Raw genomic sequence first — 25,602 nt, 5'->3', positions numbered from 1 at the left:
AGTTGGTGAGTGGGGTGTGCCTGCTGAGATAGATGAGAATGGCAGTGCGTTAGTGGACATTTTTGCTGGAAGGGGGTTGGTGATAGCCAATACCCTCTTCAGGCACAAAATGATCCACAGGTATACATGGCGAGTGATGAGAAGGGTGGGTGGTGAACTGAATGAAAGGAAGACAATGATTGATTATGTGTGTGTGGATCAAGGATGCGAAAATGTGTAATGGATGCAAGAGCTTATAGATGTTGGGGGAGTGGACTTTCTGACCACTACTTGATGGTGGCCAGATTCAAGATCCAATTAAGATGGAGAAATAGAAGAAGGGAAGGACGGGAAGAAGAAGTATTTGTAAGGAGAGTGGAAAGGTTACAAGAGGATGAGAAAAAGGCAGGGTACAAGAGAGAAGTGGAGGAACGATTGGGCAAATATGAACTGGAGCAGATCGGGGACGTGGAAGGTGTGTGCAGGATATTCACAGAAGAAATATGTGCAGCGTGTGAGGTACAAGATAGGGTAGTGGATGTTGGAGTGGCCCTGGTGAGAGAGGGTAGTGCTTGGAAACCCCCTGTACTGTTGTTTGCAGATGATACTGTGTTGTTGAGTGAAGACGAAGGATAGCTGCAATGCTTGGTGGATGAGTTTGGGAGAGTGTGTAAGAAACGGAACCTAAAGGTGAATTTAGGGAAGAGTAAAGTGATGGTCTTTGAGAAAGGTGAAGTCAGTGAATGTAGAGCGAGGTTGGATGGTGAGGAATTGGAAAATGTGAGTACGTTTAAGTACTTGGATAGTGTGATGAGTAAGGATGGAGGTTTGGAGGGTGAAGTGCTTGAAAGGGTACAGCAGGGAAGAAAGGTTGCTGGTTCCTTGAAAGCAGTGATAAGAAGCAGGGAAATGAGCATGGAAGTGGAAAAGTTACTACGACAATATTGTGATACCAACTCTGATGTATGGAAGTGAAGCTTGGACGTTGCTGGAAGGACACAAGTCAAGAGTGAGAGCAGTGGAAATGAGTTATATAAGAGGAGCCTGTGGGGTCACATGGAGAGACAGGCTGACAAATGGGGATATAAAAGAGCATTGTGGTGTGGATGTGGATGTGATAGGAAGCGTTAGGAGGAATACACTGAGGTGGTTTGGCCATGTGGAGAGAATGGAGGGTGAAAGACTGACGAAGAGAGTGTGAGTGACGTGGAGGGGGGAAGAGGGAGGGGGAGGCCGAGGATGAGACGGAGGGATGGGGTGGAGAGGTATATGAGAGAGGGGTGTGTGAGCTGGGAGTGGGGCAGTGACATGGAGGGGGACAGGGCAACGTGGAGGCGATTTGTTTGTGGCCACCCCGAACGGGATTGAGGCGTCTGGCAAAATATATATATATATATATATATATATATATATATATATATATATATATATATATATATATATATATATATTTTATTTATAATCAGCCGTTTGAGGGTCCACTGCAGGACCGGCCTATCCCTACCGAAGTGAGGACAATACAGCCAATGTATCTCTACCAAGTGGCTTAGGCTGTCTGGCAGAGATTGTATGTGAGGTGAGAAGTGCTTGTAAGTGAAATTATAATGTCGGAGTGGCTTTGGATGTGTGTGTAGTCTGTGAACCAAGTGAAATCGGCCCGCTCAAGCCGACTGAGTGCAAGCATACTTTATGGTAAGCGACACTGGTTCAATCATAGCACCGCTTATGTCCTCCAAAGCAGTACGTGGCCGAAAGAACATTCCCAAAGTTTCTTTGCCGTGGCGGGGCACTAACCATGGTTCTCCCATGTACGAAAACGCAGACTTTACCACTGTACCTCAGAGGCTCCATATATATATATATATATATATATATATATATATATATATATATATATATATATATATATATGAACATAAACCATTTCAAGCTAAATAGAACTTCTAAAACTTTCCTAGCTACCCAACTTAAATACAAAGCGTACATACTATCGTTGACACTGGAATGAAGAAGAAATCAAAGCGCCGTTTTTTGGCAATGAGCTAAGTCTGCGTTTGTACAGAAAATTTTCACGCTTCTATGCCTATTCTTACGTCATGTCTCAGCACGCTTCACCATTGCCATCCAGACACGCTCCAGCAGTTCCATGGTATTCCAAATAGTCTGGCAGTTTTAGCCAACTTAAGGGACGCAGTTCATCTTTTGCTAGGGTCTCTTTTCAGTCTAATGCCGAGTTTCATTATACATACACACACACACACACACACATATATATATATATATATATATATATACAGACAAGAGCGCGAGCAGGCTGGATGAATATTGTGAGAAGCTCATGATCAGGGATTTGGCACCCCTTTTTAACGTGACATCATCCGGACTGACTCTGTCGGATACGTTTATGTGAACCTACAGTATGTGGTGAATGTTTTTGGCGTATCAGATAGAGCCAGGATTCCGGGGGCTTGAGTGGTGAGTGAATGAAAGGGTGGCCCATTGGCTTGGGACGTTGCTGCTGCTCACCCTGCCCCGTGGTAGGAAAGGAGGTCCGAATGGTGATGAATGGTATATATATATATATATATATATATATATATATATATATATATATATATATATATATATATATATATCATCAGCCTTTACAAGTCCAGTGCTGAACAAAGGTCTCCCCCAACCTTCTCCTCCAATTCCTTGACTGAGCCTATCTCTACCACGTTTTCCCTGCAAGTTTCTCTATCTCATCTCTCCACCTCCTGTCTGGCCTTTTTCTGCTACGCTTACCATCTCTTGGTGTCCAATCACTCAGCCTCCTGCTGCCTCGGTTATCCCTTTTTCTTGTTACATGGCTTGCCCACCTCCATTTGTTTTTTTGTTTTTTTCTATAATATCTTTAACTTTAGTCTGCTCTCTCACCCAAGTTGATCTTTTCCTGTCTCTTAAAGATATTCCCAACATTGATCTTTCCATTACTCTTTGAGAACGGATTATTTTAATTTCGACCTATTTTTCATTTTCCAGGTCTCACAGCAGTACGTCATAGCTGAGCTTATACCTTCTTTATATATTTTTCGTTTCATACATAATGGCAAACTACTTTTCATGATGTCCCTATGTTCACCGAAAACATTCCTTCCAAATGAAATGCGTCTTTTTATTTTACTATCATGGTCTTTCATTAGTTTTAATATTTGACCCAAGTAATTGTACTCCTCAACTTCTTCAAGAAATTCGTCGCTAATTCTGATGACGCTGTTTGGTGTATTTGGAATAAATATTAATTTTATTCAGGTTCATCTTGAGCCATACATTCGGACTTTCTCTATTTATGTTATTTAAGATTTCTTGCAATGTCTATGCTAAGTCTGAGATTAAGACAATGTAATCTGGAAATCTTAAATGTTTAGCTTTACTCCATCTATGTTTACTCCTTTGTTTTACTTGTCTAGCTTTCTGAAAATACTTTCTAGGGGTGCGGTAAATAATTTTTTGTGAAATGGTAACTCCATGACCCAAGCCCTTCTTGATCATAATTTTTCCTAGTCCTTACTTAATTTCACTGTAGCATTTCCCTCTTTATATATGTTTTCGAGCAGTTTTATGATGTTCTCATTTACTTCTCGTTCCCGCAGTGATTTAATATTGTCATGTGTTCCACTTTGTCGAAAACCTTTTCGTAATGAACAAAACCTATGCACAGTGGTTGATTATACTGTGTAGTTTTCTCAGTTAACTAATTCATTGTGTGTAGACGATTAATAGTCGAATACTTGCTTCGGAATCCTGCCTGTTCAAGAAGTTGGTTAGCTTCCAAATCAGTTTTTATTCTGTTCGTAAGGACTTTAGTGAAGAGTTTGTAAACAACTGGTATTAAGATAATTGGTCGATAGTTACTAAGATATTTTCGGCCGTCTTTTCAGTAATGCAAAATAACTATTGCATTACATCATGTTTTGGGAATTTTCTACTTTTCTATACAGAGTAAATAAGTGGGCGAGACTCTTTTTTTATTTCTACTCCTGCATCCCACAGTAAATCTACCATTGTACCTTCTCCTGGGGCCTTCCCTCTTTTCATACTTTTAAGAAAAATATTTACTTCGTCAAGTGTTACCCCAGATATTTCACATTTGTCAACTGAAAAGTTAGCTATTTGTACTATTGTCTTTGATACATACAGTTCTTTGTAAAATTCTTCAACTCTCTTCACCACCCTATCTCTTCATTCTGTGACTTCACCGTTTTTGTCGTTCAGTGACATAATTTCTTGCTTATGTAGTGCCATTTTACTTCGAACGTGTTTCAGACTTTTTCTTTTTATGATGGTTTCTTTGATATGATCCATTCTTTCTTTTTTCTTGTCTCTGTCTCATGTTCATAAGCTTATTCAGCTTGTCTTTCCATATAATATTTCTTTGTTTTTACTTTCATCATTTTTCTTCTGTTCTTGCACTCGAGGATAATTTTTGAGTACTTTATGAGTTTGGTTGTACTAGCCTTCCCTACTACCTCTGCTGATTCTCTAAGCACTTTTTTTAGTCTATCATTCAGCTTAGAGCCTGAAATCTGTTCGTTATTTCTAACTGAAAGCTGCTTAACCTGAGGCATCCCATCGATATATGGGTACGTCATAATGTTTTGTCACAGCTAGTCCCATCAATGTACTAATACGTTGCGCAGTTGCAAGGTTCATAATTCGCACAATTTTCAATTTTTGCACATGATTTTTGGTACGTTTACGTGGGACACCTTCCTCTATTCCTCTACAAGATGCCAGGCAGGGACAATGCCTTACACCGCATAACCTTCCACCCCCCCCGCACGCCATTGTCTCGGCAGTTCACCTGTTACCAGTGACCTGGCCAATAAAGACATTCAGGGCCAGAGTGATTCCCCAATCGATGATAATGTGGAGTACAAAGTTTAGCATTAGAGGAAGAAACAGTCAGAAATGATGATCAGGTAATGTCGCCAAAAAGGGTCAGGTATGTTGATGAGTTAGTGAGTTAAACAATGCTTATAATGCCTATATTACTGTTTGAAAACCAATATACTCTCGTACTACATATAAATTCGTACCAAATAAATAAATAAATACCGTTTATGAGTGGTGTGGAATAGTTACCCTCCCATAGAACTCGTTTTCTTTGGAGCCAGCCTGATAGAAAACCCAGTAAGGTAAGGAGGTACTGCTACCTGTATCGAGTATTTTAAACCTCAGGTGAGCGCTTTCTCTATGAATTTTCGATGTTTCTCACCCAAAGCGGAGGTTTTAGTGAAATTTTTTTTTTTCCAAAATAGCTCGGGATTGGGGGGTATCAGAGGTGTGAAATCGGTTGGAACGTGACGGGTTAATTTTTGCTTACTTTTATTGGCATATCTTTTTATTTTTGATCAGTTTCTTATTTTAAATTCTGAAATTGAATCTGGCTGTGCAACCCAGCAGTTTGTGGTCACTTCCCATATTTACTTCGTTGTAGTTGTGATATTTATGATCATGTTATTCCTATCAACAGTAATGAAATCGATTTCATTCTTTATGTCTCTATTTGTACTTCTCCGCATCCATTTTCTCCCTTCTTTTTTTTTTCTGTGTGTGTGTGTGTGTGTGTGTGTGTGTGTGTGTGTGTGTGTGTGTGTGAAAACATGTATTCATTACTCTCATGTTATACACTGCAGAAACATTTACCACCATACCACCTCTTACATTCCTTTCTCCTACTCCGAATTTTCACATACATGCTCCTCCATTTTTCGATTTGCCAACTTTTGCATTGATGTCTCCCATGGGTATAATGTAAACGGTCAATTCCTTCTTCCTTAATCGTTGAGATGTCGTCATAGAAGATTTCTACTTCTTCATCTGAGCTTTGAGAAATGGGTGCATATACTTGTATTACTTTCAGGGTGTATCTTTTGCCTAGTCTCATTTCCATCAAGCACACTGTTGAATTTAACAATGTTATCTGCAAGATTACTGTTAATTAGAAATCCTACAGCACTAACTCTTTAATTTTGCCTCCCTCTGTGGTAAAATAGGTGGTCTTTGAGCTAAATAAATTTTTCTTCTGTTTTGTCAATGTCACTCAGACCTACAAAATCTCAAATAATGTTTTCTTATTCAGTCATTACAGCATCAAATTTTGAGCTAAATAAATTTTTCTTCTGTTTTCTCAATGTCACTCAGACCTACAAAATCCCAAATAATGTTTTCTAATTCAGTCATTACGGCATCAAATTTTTAATTTTCTGAGAGGTTTCTTATATTGTACATGTAGATCTTCATGGACTTCAGTCATTAATATCCTGGTCTCTGATTTGCCGAGACAGTGCCTGGATACTTTCGGTGGCACGCTGCTCATAACAACAGGAGACACTGTGGCTGGACCTTTGGAAGACGATAATCCAACAGGAACGCCTGAGAAATCACTACTAGTAGAATTCATGTTTGGTTGGGGTGATTGTGACAATCTCACTTCCATGGCATATAGTTTCCGATGAGTTGTAATTTTTGACCCACCAAATTTATATAGGTGGAGCCCTACATATTTGTAGGGGGTCCCATGGTCCACGCCATCTAAGACGGTACCTTGTATGTCTGAAAGGCCTTCCTTTATCTGCCACACAGCGATGTACCAGGTAGCAACGAGATGCTGCCCCTGGACATTTATATATATATATATATATATATATATAAGCAGGGCCAAAAAGGAGAACACTCTAATCTTACTTCTTCTAGTTCAGTCTTTCGTTCTATTCCAAAAAGACCATGTACTTTTATGCTCTAGAAGAGGGATTAAAAGAGGTCCAGCAACTTTCCATTTCAGCCTTCGCAGACAATCGCACAGTATTTGAGCGCACATGCCTACTGTTACCAGTGACCTCAAATGACTTCTAACTGGTGACCTCAAATGACCTCAGAGGTCAACCTCACATAGCCTATGTCCGAACTGGAAGACATTTAAGTATCCACGCCAAGAACTTGGCTCCTGGGTCCAGTCGTTCGAACGTCTTTTATTGGTGACCTCAAATGACCTCAGAGGTCAAACTCACATAGCCCATACCCGAACTGGAGGTCATGAGAGTCTCCATGCCAAAAATTGGGTTGCAGGGATACCCGGTTTTGCCCGGGCCAAAAAGCCGAACAATTTATCTGGTAACCTCAAGTGACCAAGATCTGAATTTTGACCCCCTTAAAACCATCGTTGGGTCACTCTGATTCAGAATATATACCGTAGGGATCTGAGGGTCTCAGGCCCTTGGTCTGGGCATGACTGAATGACAAACAAACACAAACAAACAACACGGCTCATATATATACAGTATATATATATATATATATATATATATATATATATATATATATATATATATATATATATATATATATAGAAGTTCTGAGGTAGGTGGGGGCGCTCACCATCCACTCACTCGATGTAGTGCTGCTCTCGGATGTCTGCCCTTTCCTCTCCATCCTTCTTTCCTTCCATTCTCTTCTGTCTTTCTTTCCTTCATTCTTTCCTTGTCCTTCTGCCTACGGGTGACTTTACACTCCCTCTTCTGTCTTTCTTTCCTTCATTCTTTCCACTTCCTTCAGCCTGTGGGTGACTCTACACTGAGTGACAAGCCAAATGGTTTCCTGTGCACCAGGAAACCATTTACTACGCTGGATGGTAACCATATAACCAAATTTTGGCGCCTGGTGGTTTAGTGGGTAATTATTGTGCTCTAATAGGATTGAGCCGGTGGAGGTTTATATCCAAGGGTGGTTGGGGTTGACTGTTCATGTAATGCCACTCAGGGATGAGTGAGGCTGGTCACTCTCATCTTAAATGTCGGGACCAATTGCCTAGCCCCGGGCTTCTACGCTCCTCATGGGGCAATGTAGGACTGGATGATGGAAGGATGGATGGATATATATATATATATATATATATATATATATATATATATATATATATATATATATATATATATATATATATATGTGTGTGTGTGTGTGTGTGTGTGTGTGTGTGTGTGTGTGTGTGTGACTCTGGGCATAGACTTCACAGTCTCTTTCCTAACACCCAGGAGTTCACTTTTACGTGACAAAAGTATCAAAGTTTTACGTATCAAAAGTATTTTATCCCTTTCGATTCTTCCCCATTCAGCCGTTCCAGTTAGAAATTCTTCCAAGCTGAAGAGAACTGTCTAGCAATAATAGTAATAATATATAAAAGATGCTCTCTGACTGGAGGGTTAAAAAGAGTTACCTTATTATAAATCACCTCTACTCTATCTCTACCGACGTCACATTGACATACTTTTTTAACTTTCAGAAGTATCTTTCATCTCACATATATATGTGTCCTACTGAAGATAAGTATTGTGTATTTCAAAGAAATCACAAGCATCAAAAAGTTTTTGCCGCAGCCTGGGACCTATTTAACAGGTTTTTGATAAACGCATCACTGGTAACATCTGCCCACTATCTTTTTCATGTTGCTTTTTCGATTCTTAAATATGAAAAGTATTTTATCCCTTTCGATTCTTCCCCACTCAGGCGTTCCAGTTAGAAATTCTTCCAAGCTGAAGAGAACTGTTTAGCAATAATAGTAATAATATATAAAAGATGCTCTCTGACTGGAGGGTTAAAAAGAGTTACCTTATTATAAATCACCTCTACTCTGTCTCTACCGACGACACATTGGCATACTTTTTTAATTTTCAGAAGTATCTTTCATCTCACTAATATACATACATACATACGTTCACACATTCATAGAGGAATGGACAGATACCTTAGTCCCAAATGCTAGAACGAGGCTTAAGCCATACTTGGAATCGGGCTCGTGACTGTCCCAGGCCTAAGCTTACGGCTTACTTAAGTCTGCCTCAGTCAGACTTGGCTATGTGCAGAATCGAAGTTCAAGCCTGACTTCACGAAGTCATAGTCAGTTCGCTGACTTGGGTAAATCTTCGCTGTTTTCAGATCAGCCCATCACAGCGCAGAGTTTAGACAATTAAATTTAGTAATGAGTCTAATTACGCTGCAAAAATGGCAACAGTCACGGACACTGTGTATAAGAAATATATAACAAACCCTATATTATTACAGCACAAGTTATAATGCATGAAATAAGAACTGCAAAACCGGACGTACATTATAATGAGATGAATAACCATTTATCAGTGTAATGTAGAAGCGTGCTAAGCGTCTGTAAGCAATGATATATCACAATTTTTTTTACCATTCGGTACTATATTTTTACAATACGATCTGTGCTAGACATTGCGAAAACTGTATAATAACCTAAATATTAATATTATTGCAGTCATATAGGAATGTGTACAAGGAAGTTTTGTCATAGCCTAGTAGCCTGCTCGATACTGTATATCAATACTTATGCCATCATAATTCTAATATAAATATCGTAAGGCACTCCCACCAATATTTGTATGTAATATCAAATGATGTAAAATTATTCAAGTACTATTTATATTCATGTACAAAACGCGGCCTTATAATTATCTTCTGTACAACCTGATATTTTGTATAAATTTCAAATATTTTCTGTTAAGGACTTTATACAGCCATCGTCTATTGTTGTCCTGGAGATTGTTGATAAATTATTCATCGTTTTAAGAAACAATCTATCATGCAATATCGTTAAATAACAGAATCTCAATGCTCAAGTCCGATTCAAGTCCACTTAGAGAAGGCTTGGACTAGAGAGCATCCACTCGGCCTGTGAGAGACTCAAGCTTGCTTCTGCATATCGGCGTTTCACGGGCAAGTCTCAGATCCAACTGAAGACCGACTCAAGCCTCGAGTCCCTCTCAAGCCTTGTTTTTACATCAAGGCCTAGTTACCACAAGTTGTAAATTACTTTCTATAAAATAATTATGCACATTTACGCGGCTCAAATTAAAAGTCATAACATCAGAACGTTTATATTCATTAATTCACTTAACTACACGATGCGTGTACATATAAAAATAAACAATTTGTATTAGAACTTAAATCATTAAAACGTCTCTAAAACATCACCCACTGATTTCTAACTTTACAGTCTGTAAGTACTCTCACCTCCAGATCACCTAATTTGCACTTAATCTCCGCTTCCAGTCCCGTTTCTCTCTCTCTCTCTCTCTCTCTCTCTCTCTCTCTCTCTCTCTTATATTTTATAGGTAGATAGATAGATAGATAGACAGACGGATAAATAGATAGATAGATAGATAGATAGATAGATATAGATACAGCTATAGATATATTTATATATATTTAGACAGATAGACAGATAGATAGATATTGTTACGGAACAGAGAAAGATAATGTACACTTTAAGTGAGAATACTAAAAATCACTACTGTCCCGTAAAGTTCCAGGTTCAAAACAAAAGAGTTAGGTAAAATTACAAGTTAAAGTTTAATGCTCAAACTAACAACAAAACATTCAGGACTCATAAGGATAATGTAATGGCAAAAAACAGGTTAAATATATGGTTAACTGCAACAGCCTCTATTAACACGAAATTAGCAAGAGTAAATTTATCTAAGTCAGCCCTGATAAAATGAAAATACCAGATAATACTCAGTGAATGTAAGATATATTATTACAGATACGGAATATTATGAACAATGGCTGACATCCAAACTTTACATTAATCACTAAAACCTTACTAGGCCTAAGAATTAACACCTTATGCTACACAGTACAGGAAAAAATGCAATAACACTTATACTCAAATTACACAGCTGCTAGATGGCTGGAGACTTCCTGAGCACTCACAATAATAACAACTGTAAAGGGGAGGACAGAGATGTGAACAAAATGAGGAGTAGATCTAAGTGGCAATAATGCAGAGACTGAGCTCATTATATAGGGGCCGGCAGAGCTTGATACAACTTGTAAGAAGGACGCGCAAATGAAGCCATGGGGACAAAGAGTTGACAATCCTGCTCTGAACAACAGAAAGAACGACTTACTCTACTATAAGGGAGGAGGTGGGGAGTGAGGTAGAACACGCTCGTGATCAAACATGCAGCATACTGAACGTTAGAATTACACAAAGGATGATGAAATCATAGGCTATGTAACACCTCCCCACAAAGAAAAAGAAATTTACAAAGGAAATTTCTTATTACTCTAACACAATCTGTCTAAAGTCTAGATAAGCAATCTGCAATAACATTTTCTTTCCCCTTGACATGTTGTATGTCTAATGAATACTCCTGAAGAAGTAAACTCCATCTTGTCAATCTCTGATTTTTATCTTTAAACTTACTAAGGCATTTCAGTGGGTTATGATCGGTATAAATGACTATGGGGTCAAAACCAGAACACAAATAAAATGAAAAATATTGAAAACCCAAAATCAAGGCCAAAAGCTCTTTCTCAATAGTTGAGTAGTTTTTTTGAGGTGGAGTGAACTTCTTACTGTAATAAGATACAGGGTGTTCAATACCCTGATCATCCTCTTGCAGCAAAACAGCCCCAGCTCCTGTATCACTTGCATCAACAGCCATCTTAAAAGGCTTAGCAAAATTTGGAGTAGCGAGCACTGGCTGACTTAATAGGATAGCTTTAAGTTTGCTGAAAGAGGATTCACAGTTATCGGTCCAGACAAATTTAACTCCCTTTTTCAGTAGGTCTGTAAGTGGTGATACAAGAATTGAAAAGTTAAGAACAAATCTCCGGTAATAACCTACCATTCCCAAAAATCTTTGTAGCTCTTTCTTACTTTTAGGTCTGGGAAGATCACTTATAACCTGAACCTTAGCTCCTGGTGGTGCAACATGTCCATCACCAATTACGTACCCAAGGTACTGAACTTTAGCTTGACCAAACTCACACTTTGATAAATTAGCTATAAGATTAGCCTGAACCAAACGCTCAAGAAATTTACTGACATGGCATAGGTGATCTTTCCAGTTGTCACTGAAGATTAATACATCATCAATATAAACAACACACCCTGCCAAACCCTCTGTTACAACATTCATGAGCTTCTGAAATGTGGCTGGTGCATTCTTCATACCATATGGCATTACAGAACATGCAAAAGTCTTTCCTAGTGTTACAAAACATGAGATCTCCCTAGCACGTTCAGTCATAGGTACTTGCCAGTATCCCATTAACAAATCAGACTTACTTATGTACCTAGCCTTTCCGATCTTGTATATGCAATCTTCCACGCGAGGAAGAGGGTAAGTGTCTGTTTAGGTTATCTGATTAACACGTCTGTAGTCGATGCAAAGCCGCTGTGACCCACCTGGCTTAGGGACTAGAGTGACAGGAGAACCCCACTCGCTCTGACAGGGCTCAATCATCTTGTGGTCCAACAGGTAGCCAAGCTCCTTCTGGATGAGAGGAACTTTCACTGGGTTCACACGGTAAGGAGGCAGTTTAATTGGCTTTGCGTCTCCAACATCGACATCATGCATCAACACAGTAGTTCTTCCTGGAGTGGCACGGAACACTTGCGGGTACTCCTGCAGTAATGCCGAAAACTCCTGCCTTTCCTCGGGAGGTAGATGAGAAAGCTTAGTCTGGAGATCATTCATGATATCAGGATTCTTCCCCAAACTATCACTCAGGCTCATGCTGCATGGGAGAACTTCACTTGCAGACTCGGGTGGAACAGCTACAGTGCAGACTGGGTTATTTTCGTCCCGCCTGTGATATAACTTTATCATGTTGATGTGACAAAGTTGCTTGTTCTTTCTACGATCTGGTGTGGCGATGAAATAGTTGACATCACTGAGTTTCTTCTCCACGAAATAAGGACCACTAAACTTAGCTTGAAGAGGTTGCCCATGCACCGGTAGCAGAATCAAAACCTGATCTCCTGGCTGAAATTGGTGTAAATTGGACTTCTTATCATACCAAGTCTTCATCTTCTCCTGAGCAGCTCCTTAATTCTCTCTCACCAGCTGTAAAGCAGTGGACAGCCGTTCTTTGAACTTCATCACATACTCCAGCAGGTTGATGTCATCTTCCTCCGACAGCCAGCATTCCTTGAGTAGCTTAAGGGGTCCTCTTACTTCATGGCCAAACAGTAGTTCAAAGGGTGAGAAGCCCAGTGATTCATTTGGAGATTCTCTTGCGGCAAATACAACGAATGGAAGACCTTTATCCCAGTCTTTCTGATGTTCCAGACAGTATTTCTTGAGCATCGATTTGAGTGTTTGATGATATCTCTCCAACGCTCCTTGGGTCTGGGGATGGTAAGCTGAAGACGTGATCTGGGTGATGCCCAACTCTTTCAGAGACTGCTTGAAAACATTTGACATGAAATTACTTCACCGGCCTGACTGTACCTCCTTGGGCAGACCAAACTTTGTGAAGAACCCTAGCATTTCCTTAACCACGTTCTTTTCTGAGATATTTCTAAGTGGAATGGCTTCAGGATAACGAGTAGCCATATCAATCAGGGTCAACACATAAGAAAATCCTGAAGAAGTCTTAGGAAGAGGGCCCACAATATCCACCAACACACGGGTGAATGGCGCCTCAAAAGGAGGATTGGGAACTAGAGGTGCAACTTTTTCGGTCTGATTACACTTCCCCACAACTTGACAGGTGTGACAAGACTTACAATACCAGGAAACATCCCTGAAGATACCTGGCCAGTAGAAGTGTTTCAAAATGCGTGCCACAGTCTTCCTCACTCCAAGGTGTCCTGCCAAACTGGAATCATGAGCCACTCGAATGATATCCTGCCTACAAACACGAGGGATGACAACTTGATGTACAACCTCCCACTCACAGTCGGCTGATGCTGATGGGGGTCTCCACTTCCTCATAAGTACTCCTGACTTTATATAATAACAAGTAGAAACACCAGCTGACTCTTCCTCACTGCAAACAGAGTTAGCTAGACCTTTCAACTCAGGGTCAGCAACCTGCAACTCAACCAACTCTTGACGAGACAAATTATCAACACTACGGGGTACTGCCTCATCTGGTGAGTGGTCCAAATTAGCAAGAAAAGTGTCAGCTAGGATAACATCATCATCATCATTATCCTCTAAGTCACCAGTAACTTTAGACTTAGCCCTAGTGACAGCACATGCAGAGAACACATCAGGGACATCACAATCCTGGGTCGCAGCCACTGGCTCACTAGACAACTGAGGAGCTGGACACACTTGACTTCCACCAATATCATTTCCAAGTAAGAAAGTTACACCTGACATTGGGAGTGTCTCAACCAACCCAACCATAACGGAACCATTAACAAAACCAGACTCTAAATTCACTCTGCACAGAGGGACAGAGAAGTAATTATTCCCTACACCTTGTAAGATTACAGTTTCATCAGAGGAATTAACATTAGGGCCTAGAACACTGATCAGCATAAGGGATTGGCAAGCACCTGTATCACGATATATTTGAACTGATTTCCTGTCATTACTGTCCAGAGGACTGACAAAACCTTCAGACAGGAAATTAGCACATGAACTCTTGAGAGTGTCACCCACGTTACTGCTCAAAAGAGGAGCTTCATCATGAAAATTTAATTTACCCCTCAAAGCAGGTTCAGTTAACTCTGTTAAAGAATTCTGGGAACTCTCAAGGGTGGACACTAGACCAATTGACTGAATATTTAAAGACTCCTTTTTGTTCACATCACGCTGTCTCCTGAAACATTTCTCCGTAGTATGACCAAGCTTACTACAATAAGTACATTTACTTTTCTGAAATCAAGAGGTGAAGCTGGTATTTACTTCCTGAGAAACATCATCTTTATTCTCTTTCCTGTTACCTGTACTCTGAGTAGAGGCAACGTACCTACTCTCAGCTTTCCTTTTTTCTTTAGAATATCTCTTGTGAGTGAGAACATATTCATCAGCTAAAACTGCAACATCAAATTATCTATTCTTTTCTCATCAAGATATAGGCTCACATCTTTACTAATACACCTTTTGAAGTCCTCCAGCAAAATCATCTGCTTAAATTTGTCAAAATCAGAATCCACATTCTTAGAATTTAACCACTGCTCTAACAGATCTTCTTTGATTTTTGCATACTTAACATGGGATTGCTTATCTTGCTTATAAGTTGTCCTAAATTTTACTCTATAAGCTTCAGGAACAAGCTCATAGGCCTTAAAAATCAAGTTCTTAACTACATCATAATTATCAGATTGATCCTGAGGCAAAGATGCATAAGTTACTTGAGCTTTACCGGTGAGAACAGTTTGAAGGAGTACTGGCCAATACTTTTGGGGCCAATTAAAACCTGTAGCTACCCTCTCAAACAACTGAAAATACTTTGTTAAATCAGATTCATTAAAAGGAGGGATAAGTTTAACATTTTTAGCCACATCAAAATCATCAGAGCTAGATGATCCAGTTCCACCTTGTTTCATGCGATACTCATGGTCTGCCTGAATCCTAGCAAGTTCAACTTGTGCCTCAGCCTTCTTAGCACGAGCCTGAAACTCAGCCTCCTTAGCATTTGCCTGAAATTCAGCCTCCTTAGCCTGAGCCTCCTGCAGGGCTAGCTGTAACTTAGCTAATTCAATCTGCGTTTGCTCATTTGGAGGAGTTACATTGAACAAGCTTTCATTAATCATGTCAACAATTTGATCTTTAGAATGATGAGAGCGAACAGCAATTCCCAATTGTTGAGCAACAAGCTTAAGTTCATTCTTTGTTCTGTTTTCTACATCACACACTGTTTGCACATTTGACAAAAAATCTTTGGCTTCATCAAGCGTTGTAATAGTAGACATCATGAATAAATCACAGTCACAAAATATCAAGAAATATCCTTATGATAATATCCTGAATATCCTGATAAGAGGTCGCCAAATTTATGTTACGGAACATTGAAAGATAATGTACACTTTAAGTGAGAATACTAAAAATCACTACTGTCCCTTAAAGTTCCAGGTTCAAAACAAAAGAGTTAGGTAAAATTACAAGTTAAAGTTTAATGCTCAAACTAACAACAAAACATTCAGGACTCATAAGGATAATGTAATGGCAAAAAACAGGTTAAATATATGCAATAGCCTCTATTAACACGAAATTAGCAAGAGTAAATTTATCTAAGTCAGCCCTGATAAAATGAAAATACCAGATAATACTCAGTGAATGCAAGATATATTATTACAGATACGGAATATTATGAACAATGACTGACATCCAAACTTTACATTAATCACAAAAACCTTACTTGGCCTAAGAATTAACACCTTATGCTACATAGTACAGGAAAAAATGCAATAACACTTATACTCAAATTACACAGCTGCTAGATGGCTGGAGACTTCCTGAGCACTCACAATAATAACAACTGTACAGGGGAGGACAGAGATGTGAACAAAATGAGGAGTAGATCTAAGTGGCAATAATGCAGAGACTGAGCTCATTATATAGGGGCCGGCAGAGCTTGATACAACTTGTAAGAAGGACGCGCAAATGAAGCCATGGGGACAGAGAGTTGACAATCCTGCTCTGAACAACAGAATGAACGACTTACTCTACTATAAGGGAGGAGGGGGGGAGGGAGGTAGAACACGCTCGTGATCAAACATGCAGCATACTGTACGTTAGAATTACACAAAGGATGATGAAATCATAGGCTATGTAACAATATACTGTATAGATAGATACATAGATACAGAGATAGATATACTGTATCTATCTATCTGTCTATCTATCTATTTATTTATCTATAAATATGATAGATAGATACATAGATAGATAGATATTGGAAGCGAGATTGTACTGTCTACATTGGCTGTTTTTCATTTCACTAAGTGTACAAAGATACACATTTGTTAACAATTGTACAAGGAAAATTGTACTATGTATTCACGCAGATATGACACGTCTGTAAATGAAATATAATCCACGTAGTTTATGATAACGCAAGGTTCAAAAAGGAGCTTAACCAATGTATTTCAGTGACACTGTGCACAACTGTACTGACGGATGTTGTGGTGTCCAGTGGCGCTGAGCCCTGCAGTTGATTGTTGAGGCTTGCGTGTTAAGTAACAGGATTATGGATAATGGACCGATTACATTAGTGGCACTAATAAATCATGGTTAAAGTAGATAGAACGCTAGCTGTAATAGACTATCATAAGATTATCAGTTATATCTGATGAAATAGTATTAATGCCTGGGTATTGATGAATACTATATGATGTAGTCAAGAAGGACATGCGGGTGGTAGGTGTGAGAGAAGAAGCTGCAGAAGACAGAGTAAGATGGAGACGGGTGATCCGCTGTGGCGACCCCTAACGGGAGAGCCGAAAGGAGAAGAAGATGATTGACGAATACTATATGATGTTTTTAATAATCAAATTATACTGCATTTTAACTATAAACAGCTCCATATTGCTAAAATAATTATGCAGGAAAAATTTTACTATATGCCATAACCATATACATTTTTTAGCAAGAAAATTTCATTGTAACATGCTGCCACAATTATGCTCACTATTTTTATAAGATAAAATCATAACCGTTTACCACTAAGTTAAGAGTTGGAGCTATTGATTATCTTCTGGCAACAAAATTGCTACTCCTTCAGAATGGCTGTGCCTTATTTCCAACGTACTGCATGCACAATACTTAGCAAACTTCATATGCTTGAGAAATGTAACAAAAATATTTGTGTCAGCAGAACAGAACTTATGCCTAACTCAGACCTTTAATTGAGAAAGGATTCATAGGACAAAGATTTACCAACCTTCTGCAGTTTCATTAATGTCTCTTACTCGTTTATTCCCATTTCTGTGTGATCTTAGAGTTGCGATAGTTTTTTAAGTACTGTCGCTCACTCACCAGCCAGGTCACGAACAGGTAATACACTCATCGGGATGTCACGAATACTGACTCAACCATCACCACAAACTATTTATCCCTTCCTTTCTCCCATACTGACCCGATATAAACTTTACCACACGTGAAACTTTCTTTTGCACCCTATACATTCATAACTCTTGCTACAAAGTGACTCTCTTTATTTGATGTGTCACACCTCTCCTCTAGGTAACTTGTTTCCTCAAACAGTAAAATAATAATAATAATAATAATAATAATAATAATAATAATAATACCACTGTACGCTCAGCTGTCCCTAAAACTTCACTGTTTGATGCTTATGTATAGCCCTGTGAACTGGACAACGAAATAGATGAATACTCTAACACTTTACCTGAAATGTCCAAATTATTACATCATTATTTCTGGGGAGCGAAGGGCGTCGTATTTGGTTCCTTTACTATATAAAGGAAACTAATGCCATCCATCATTCTACAAAGTTGTCGACTTTATACACGGGGTTTAAGCGCCCCTGTCGCGTTTGAGTACACTGCTTTCCACTTTAGGTGAGCTGCATTGAGTGACGAATCCCCATTTTAGTGTAGGCTACCGATGTCCAGACCATTTAAGGATAGGATATTAGCCTACAAACCTGACAGCATCTGATCGGAAATCTTCAGTTGTCCCTGATTGATTCGAACCCTCGCACACAAGGCTAGTCCGTTTCTCCAACTTCTACTTCTGAACCAAGTTTTATCTATTCATACAAACACCTCGCAGAAAATAACCCTGGAGACCTTGTCGAAGTATTTACAGTAATACTGACCTGATTTTACTAGTACTGGGTTAGGGAAGAGAGCAGGAATTATACCCACCACGTGATGAAAGACAACTATTGTAAGACAACTATTGTACGACTACATTATCTTGGCTGAGATATTTGTCGTTTTGCAGCTTACTTTCCGGAGCTCAGTGACAAAACAAGACAACACTATTGCTCAAAAACATATTTTGTGCGTGACTAGCAGCACTCGAATACGTTTTTGTGAAGCTGCAGAATGTGGTGAATGTTTTTGGCGTATCCGGTAGAGCCAGGATTCCGGGGGCTTGAATGATGAGTGAATGGAAGCGTGGCCTATTGGATTGGGCAAGTTTGTGTTGTCTGGACATTGCTACTCCTCACCCTGGCCTTGGGTGGGAAAGGAGGTCCGGACGATGATGATGATGATGACTAGCAGCATATTTCAGTTACCATAGTATGTGCTAATTATGTAGAGCACTATTGTAACAGTTTGAGGTTCAGAATGGAGATAAGGCAAATTTAGGCCAACATGAAGTGGACACGATTATATAGCGGGAAAGCATGAGACTCTGTAAGCCCGTTCTTTTTCAGTAACGATAGGATATCGCGACCAGACCGCCCAGCATTTTCATTGCAAGTAGTGCTGTAACTTTTACACCAGAAGGCTGGGGGTGATTGTGCCTGACACTCCTCTTTCGATTCGTGTACTCAGTAATATCGAATTAGTCTGGACATTCCCGCCCCAAAGAATGTGGACAATGATGTTAGGATGATGAAGCAGATGATGCCAGTACAGCTGACTGGCTACTGCTGTTGCTCCATATTCCCAACCATATGCGTACGGGAAGGCATTTCACTGACCGGGGGAGGGAGGGAGTTTGTCGAAGTAATGTTGGAAGTTGTCGTGATTTCCAAATAATAACTACCAAGTATGCAGAGTATATATATATATATATATATATATATATATATATATATATATATATATATATATATATATATATATATAACTGGTACTTAGTAATGATTATATATCCGAGCAAATCAAGAGAATTAAACAGTTAAATCAGTTTACTCCCATACATTAAGGAGACTACCTGTTTCAATAACCTGAATTCCATTTAAACCTACCAGTGCATCAACAGAAGGATTTCCCTGAAAAATCGGCTTTTGCCCTGACAAAAGGCAAATTTTCCTAATCCTAGGGCAGGATAGGGGGGCTGCCGTCCCCAAGACCTCCCACCACGTAAACGTATGTTCCCTGGCACAGAGAAAATGAGAAATTTGTTGCCATGTAAGGTGAACGTACGGTAGGTGTATTTTTTCCCTTCAACATCATTATTTAAAAAAACATGTTTTCCAAATCCAAGAAAAGAAAAAGCCCAGGGTTAGAAGAAATTAACCCTTCCAAAAGAAAATATAAATCCAAATTAAAACTCCGTTGATTTGGACACATTTCACAGTTGGAAAGACAGACTAATGATCAGAGTTCCTGTGTTGGCCAGATGCATACGCGAAGGACTGAGTTACCTGTTACCTTTTCCAACACACAGGTCGCTAGAAAAGGCATGGTTGGATTGTTGTGGTAGGTTGATGTGCAGATCACCAAATGATAAAACTAAAAACCATCAGGTTATCTATCACGCAATGATGATGATTAGGTAACTGTATGAGGTTGTGTCAGAGTTAGTGTAAAGGCAAAGTAGAGCACAGCTGTGGAACTGAAAAGTAGAGGCCCAACCCTACTGACAAAATTTCATGCATAATGCATAACATTTTTTATGTCTTTTTTTCCATTATTATTTTCCTGGTCCTTTGCAAGACGGCATTATCACAAGGGAGGATTTAAACATATTATCCCACTTTCATCCATGGCGAAATAACGAGATATATAAATTAACAGGACAGTAAAACACACACACACACACACACACACACACACACACACACACACACACTGTAGTCTACTCATGTGACTAAACCCGAAAACTCGGCCTTAGGACGGGACAGCTGCTTCTTGATCTTTGATGTCTCGGTGCCAGTCTTAATTAAGTGTTGGAGCACAATAACATATACACCGTTCTTTCTCGGTCAACGCATACATTTTGATACGAGCACCTATTTTTTTTTTTTTTTTTTTTATAGTCAGTCAGGCCTGAGTGACTTCATGTCTGCTGCTTTTATTCAAGCCTTCTAGGGAAAAAAATATCTAGACTGAGAAAGAAGATTGTTTTCTGCATGACAGTTACAGTGATAAAAATGGAGGGTTTAGAAAGAGCGTAATGATCTAGAGGAGGGGATATAGTTACAGTAAACAGATACTGTACAAGAAGTCATTATTAGGGAGAAAGGGTGTTTACCTAAAAAAAGCATGCCACCACAATAATTTGATAAGTAGAATGCTTTCTTTATTTTTGTTAAGGAGCATTTGTTCATTCATCAGCACAGTAGAAAGAAAGACCAATGGCCACATTAGTAATTCAGCGTATTAAATATTTGTTGAATATGAATAAATACTTTAATTACACACACACACACACACACACACACACACACACACACACACACACACACATATCTATCTACCTATCTATCTATCTATCTATCTATCTACCTATCTATATCTACATCTATCTATATATCTATCTATCTATCTATATATATATATATATATATATATATATATATATATATATATATATATATATATATATATATATATGAGTAGCACCTACTGTATATGCAGTAAGTCAATTCATACCTGTTTTTGTCTTTATGATATAATACCGTAATAATTTTATTTTGAATGGAATATAAAAAAAAAATTATTTATAACCCTACCTCCAAACAATACAAATCTAAAGTATGCTAAACTGCAGTATATACGGCCGTTACATCTCGCACATATTTTACGAGCAATGCCACACATCTCGTTCGTTTTAGAATTGCACTACTCAGTCAGGATATGAGGCACAGGAAACGTTACCAAGCATCACACCTCAGGAGTGTCCAATCGCCAACTTTCTTCCTTCTGTTCATTAATGACCTTCTAATCTGTACATTTAACCCTATCCACTCATACACTGATGACTCAACCCTTCACCTTTATATTTGCTTTCCTTAGCGTCCATCTCACAAGTTACTCCAACAATCAAGGGATGAGGATATGGCACACTTAATATATGACTTGACTCATATCTCTGATTAGGATGAAAATAATCTTGTTGTTTTTAATGCATCAGAAACTCAGTGCTTACATCTCTCAACCTGACAAAATCTTCCATAGGAATACCCTCTAATTTTTAACAATATCCAGCTCAATCCTGCACCATCTTTAAACATACTTGGGGTTTTGATTCTCTCGGGATTTATCTTGGAAAGAAAATATTACCTCTCTTGTTGTTGACTTTATACACGGGTTTTATTCGAACCTGTGTAGGGTACAACTTTCATGTGTGGGGAGGCTCCACACATACAGCTCTTCCCAGCAAGGTGGAGTCGAAGGCTTTTCGTCTAATTGATTCTCCTCGTACTGGCTCCCTTCAATCTCTGTCTCTTCGCCACACTGTTGCATCGTTATATCTTTTCGGTGCTGTTGCAATGGTCACTGCTCTTCTGAACTGTCTGCTTGCAACCCTCCACCATTAAACGGGCGCGTAGCACCCGTCTAGCAACAAACTCTCATTTTTTTTTTTGTCCAACGCTCTAATGCAAGAGTTAACCGTTAATTCCAGACCTTCATGTATGCAACAGGTCAACTCTGAAACTGTCTCCCTCTGTCTGTATTTACTTCTGCCTATAATCTCCAATCTTTCAAACGCTGTGTGTCCAGGCATCTCGAAATGAGCAGATATTAAACTTGACTCTCTGTTATCTGGTTTTTGTATTTTCTCGGAAGGAACAATTTGCAGGATCGTGGCCTTTGGTTCCTTCATATTTGCTTAGAAAAAAAAAAAAACAGTTTAGTGAAATTTACTTTGGTAAAATCCGTCTTACGATGCAGGTACAAAAGGAAGCAAGTGATGTACAGCATTGTTTTAGCATTCCAATGACTCAACACTTCAGAGAGTGTTACGTCGACTTTAACACTGTCTTCACTGACTAAGATTCTTCAAAATGCCATTTATAATAAACTTCTTTTGAAATAATGTGTTAGTATATGAATTCGCATAGGTCCTCTCAGTTGTAATGAAGAAAGTACCTTTGCAGAAACAATAGAAGCATTAAGGTATATATGTAACCGTGATCCTTTACAGGCAAGTATAGTCAGATTCTCGGCATAACGGTTGGATTCCCATTTAATGTCATATTTTCAAATAATTTCTGAACGTGTCAATCATACAAAGAACTTATAAATTCTTTGAAAACATCAGGATATATATTGACAGTATACAGAAACAGCTAGATAATATTTATCTATAAATAATAATAAGTCAATAAAAAGACTTGTAACCTTTTAGCTGATAATAAGTTAAAAGTTTATTTACAGATGAACCTACAATGTGTTTGTTTAATACACTGGACCGTTAAAAGGGTTTGCAGACACGGACAATTAAGGAAATTTCTTTTAAACCCATATTTAGCCATTAATATTATACCACGGAGAATTGCTTATGGACAGCCACCAACATAATAACAGAGTAATTGACGCATAGTATAATGAAAGTTGTTAAAGACTGATATACAGTGGTTCATTTTAGTGCATGAATGAAAACATTCTTAGTACGTCTTTGTCTCTCTTAAACGAGCTGCTCACATCAAGGAGTAGGCCAAGAACAAGGACTGAGACAGTCACCATGGTTGGCAGTGGCTGCTTACCAGTAGTCTAGCAACTTGTTGCGGATGGTAATGAGATTATCCCTCATGTGTTAGCGTCATGGCCAAGGTAAATGGCACAAGTTGGGGAGTCTGGTGGTTCTCCGCCGCACCAAGAGCGTGTTGTTGCCCTTGTTCGCTCCACAGTTACCGCTCTTTACGTGTCTGAAGATCATGCTGCCTCACACGTCAAGGGAGGCGCATATAATGTGCGATGATTTTCTAGTTCTACTGTTTGGTGGTCAGTTGGCTAGAGAGGTAATCACTTGTCCGTAAGAATCATCCTTAAATCCACCAACATGCCATGAAAACACTCCAGTTAATCAGTAACTATATTCAAGAACGGTGTGCATTGGCGCCAAATTGGTGATACTGTGAAGGCTCATGTTTTGGGGGCCTCAGTGAATGGACTGTCAGGTCTCTGCCCAGACTTGAATATAGAAAAAAAAAAACTTGAAAGCGCTCAGAGAGCGCATACCTCTGCCAATGTCATTGCCGTTTAAAAGGATCCGGATCCGGATTCGTGAATATAGGATCTTGATCCGCCCCAAAACATAATCATTTCTTTCTCGATCCATGGCCCACCTTTCCACAAAATATCATTGAAATTCATTGAAAACTTTTGGAGATATTGTGCGGGATACTCAGGATCCGGATCCGCCCCCAAATTTAATAATTTTATCCTTGACTCATGGCCCATCCTTCCACAAAATTTCATCAAAATCCGTTCATAAATTTTTATAGTAAACCCGGGTCCGGATCCGGATCCGACCCTAATTTTAATCATTTCTTTCTTGGTCCACGGCGCACATTTCCATAAAAAAAAAAAAAAAAAAAGATCACTGAAATTCATCGAGACCTTTTAGAGACATTGTCCGGGGTACACCGAATCCGGATCCAAATCTGGCCGAAATTTTAATAATATTCCTTCTTGGTCCATCTCCCACCCTTCCACAAATTTCATCAAAATCCGTTCATAACCTTTTGAGTAATCCTGCTAACAAACAAACAGAGAAAAAACCAACGCGGGTTAAAACATAACCTCCTTGGCGGAGGTAACAAGGAAGGGCAATCAGAGACTGTAATACCCGTGTGCCCATTAATGTGTTTAAGGGTCGAACATAGCCATTGCCCTCCGGCCTTAACCTTAGCCGGTTGCTCCCAACATTTAATCGCCCAAGCTTTGCGTTACCTCGAGCCCTCCCAAAAGTTTACACTAAATCAGATCGACACTGTTGAAGTTGCCTTTGCTCTGACCGTGATTTTCAGCTTTCTTCTGCGACCTTGACATTAAACTGACTTTTCAGACTTTGAATCATTACTCTCGCCTTAATCTGACCCATTCATAAAACCTTGATCTAATCTGGATAAAATTTGTTTAAGTTAACCTTGCAATATGACACTGAATTTTGACCTGTTGTTCTAGAAGAAAAAATACAGATGAACCCTTGTTTTGACCCTTAGGCCTCCCACCAGGTTTGGTCCAAATCAGATCAAAATGTTTTAAATATTTTGCTCACACACACATACACGATTCGAACTTCGTTGACGTGAGGCCTCGATCACTGAGTGATTGTCTTTGACATTGTCTCATACCGTTTTCCTTTAACGAGAACCATTCCTCCAAGTTTGGGTAATATCGTATAAAAAATTTGATTTTGCTAGGTTAAATGTTGACCTAGTCCTGTGACCTTGACTCGTGACTGACATTCAATTAGTTTTTTTTTTTTTTTCTTTTTTTGTCAGATACGATAAGCAAGCCCTGTGGATAACCCTCAACCATTCCATCTAATTTGGCCCAAATCAGATGAAATTATTTTGAGATGTTCGCGCGCTCGCGCGCACACACACGCGCGCACACACACACACACACACACACACACACACACACACACACACACACACACACACACACACACACACACACACACTCGAGTGTAGGCTCATTACATGTGTGGTAGAGGGCCTCGTGGTGCTATTATCCAATGACTCTACGGATACTTAATAAAAATAACCGCGCTACTTCCGTGTGAACAAAAGATGGGGAGTGACACCGCTGAGTTTTGTTGCGTAAGGGTAACATATTAACGAAGGAATATAAGCTAGTATACCCGTTCTTATACATGCAGAAGAATGGGACCACAAACACACTGAAGGTATTATTTACGGGCACTTTTTACCCTTTCGCTATGATGGCGTCTTTTTGGTTGCTTGAAGAATAGTTTAAGTAGCTGA

Source organism: Coenobita brevimanus, chromosome 70 (assembly GCF_032717465.1).
Source record: "Coenobita brevimanus isolate Jiangsu-jjx chromosome 70, ASM3271746v2, whole genome shotgun sequence".
In the NCBI taxonomy this organism is placed as follows: Eukaryota; Metazoa; Arthropoda; class Malacostraca; order Decapoda; family Coenobitidae; genus Coenobita; species Coenobita brevimanus.
The sequence above is the reverse complement of the archived record's forward strand: the minus strand, read 5'-3'. Positions refer to the sequence as shown.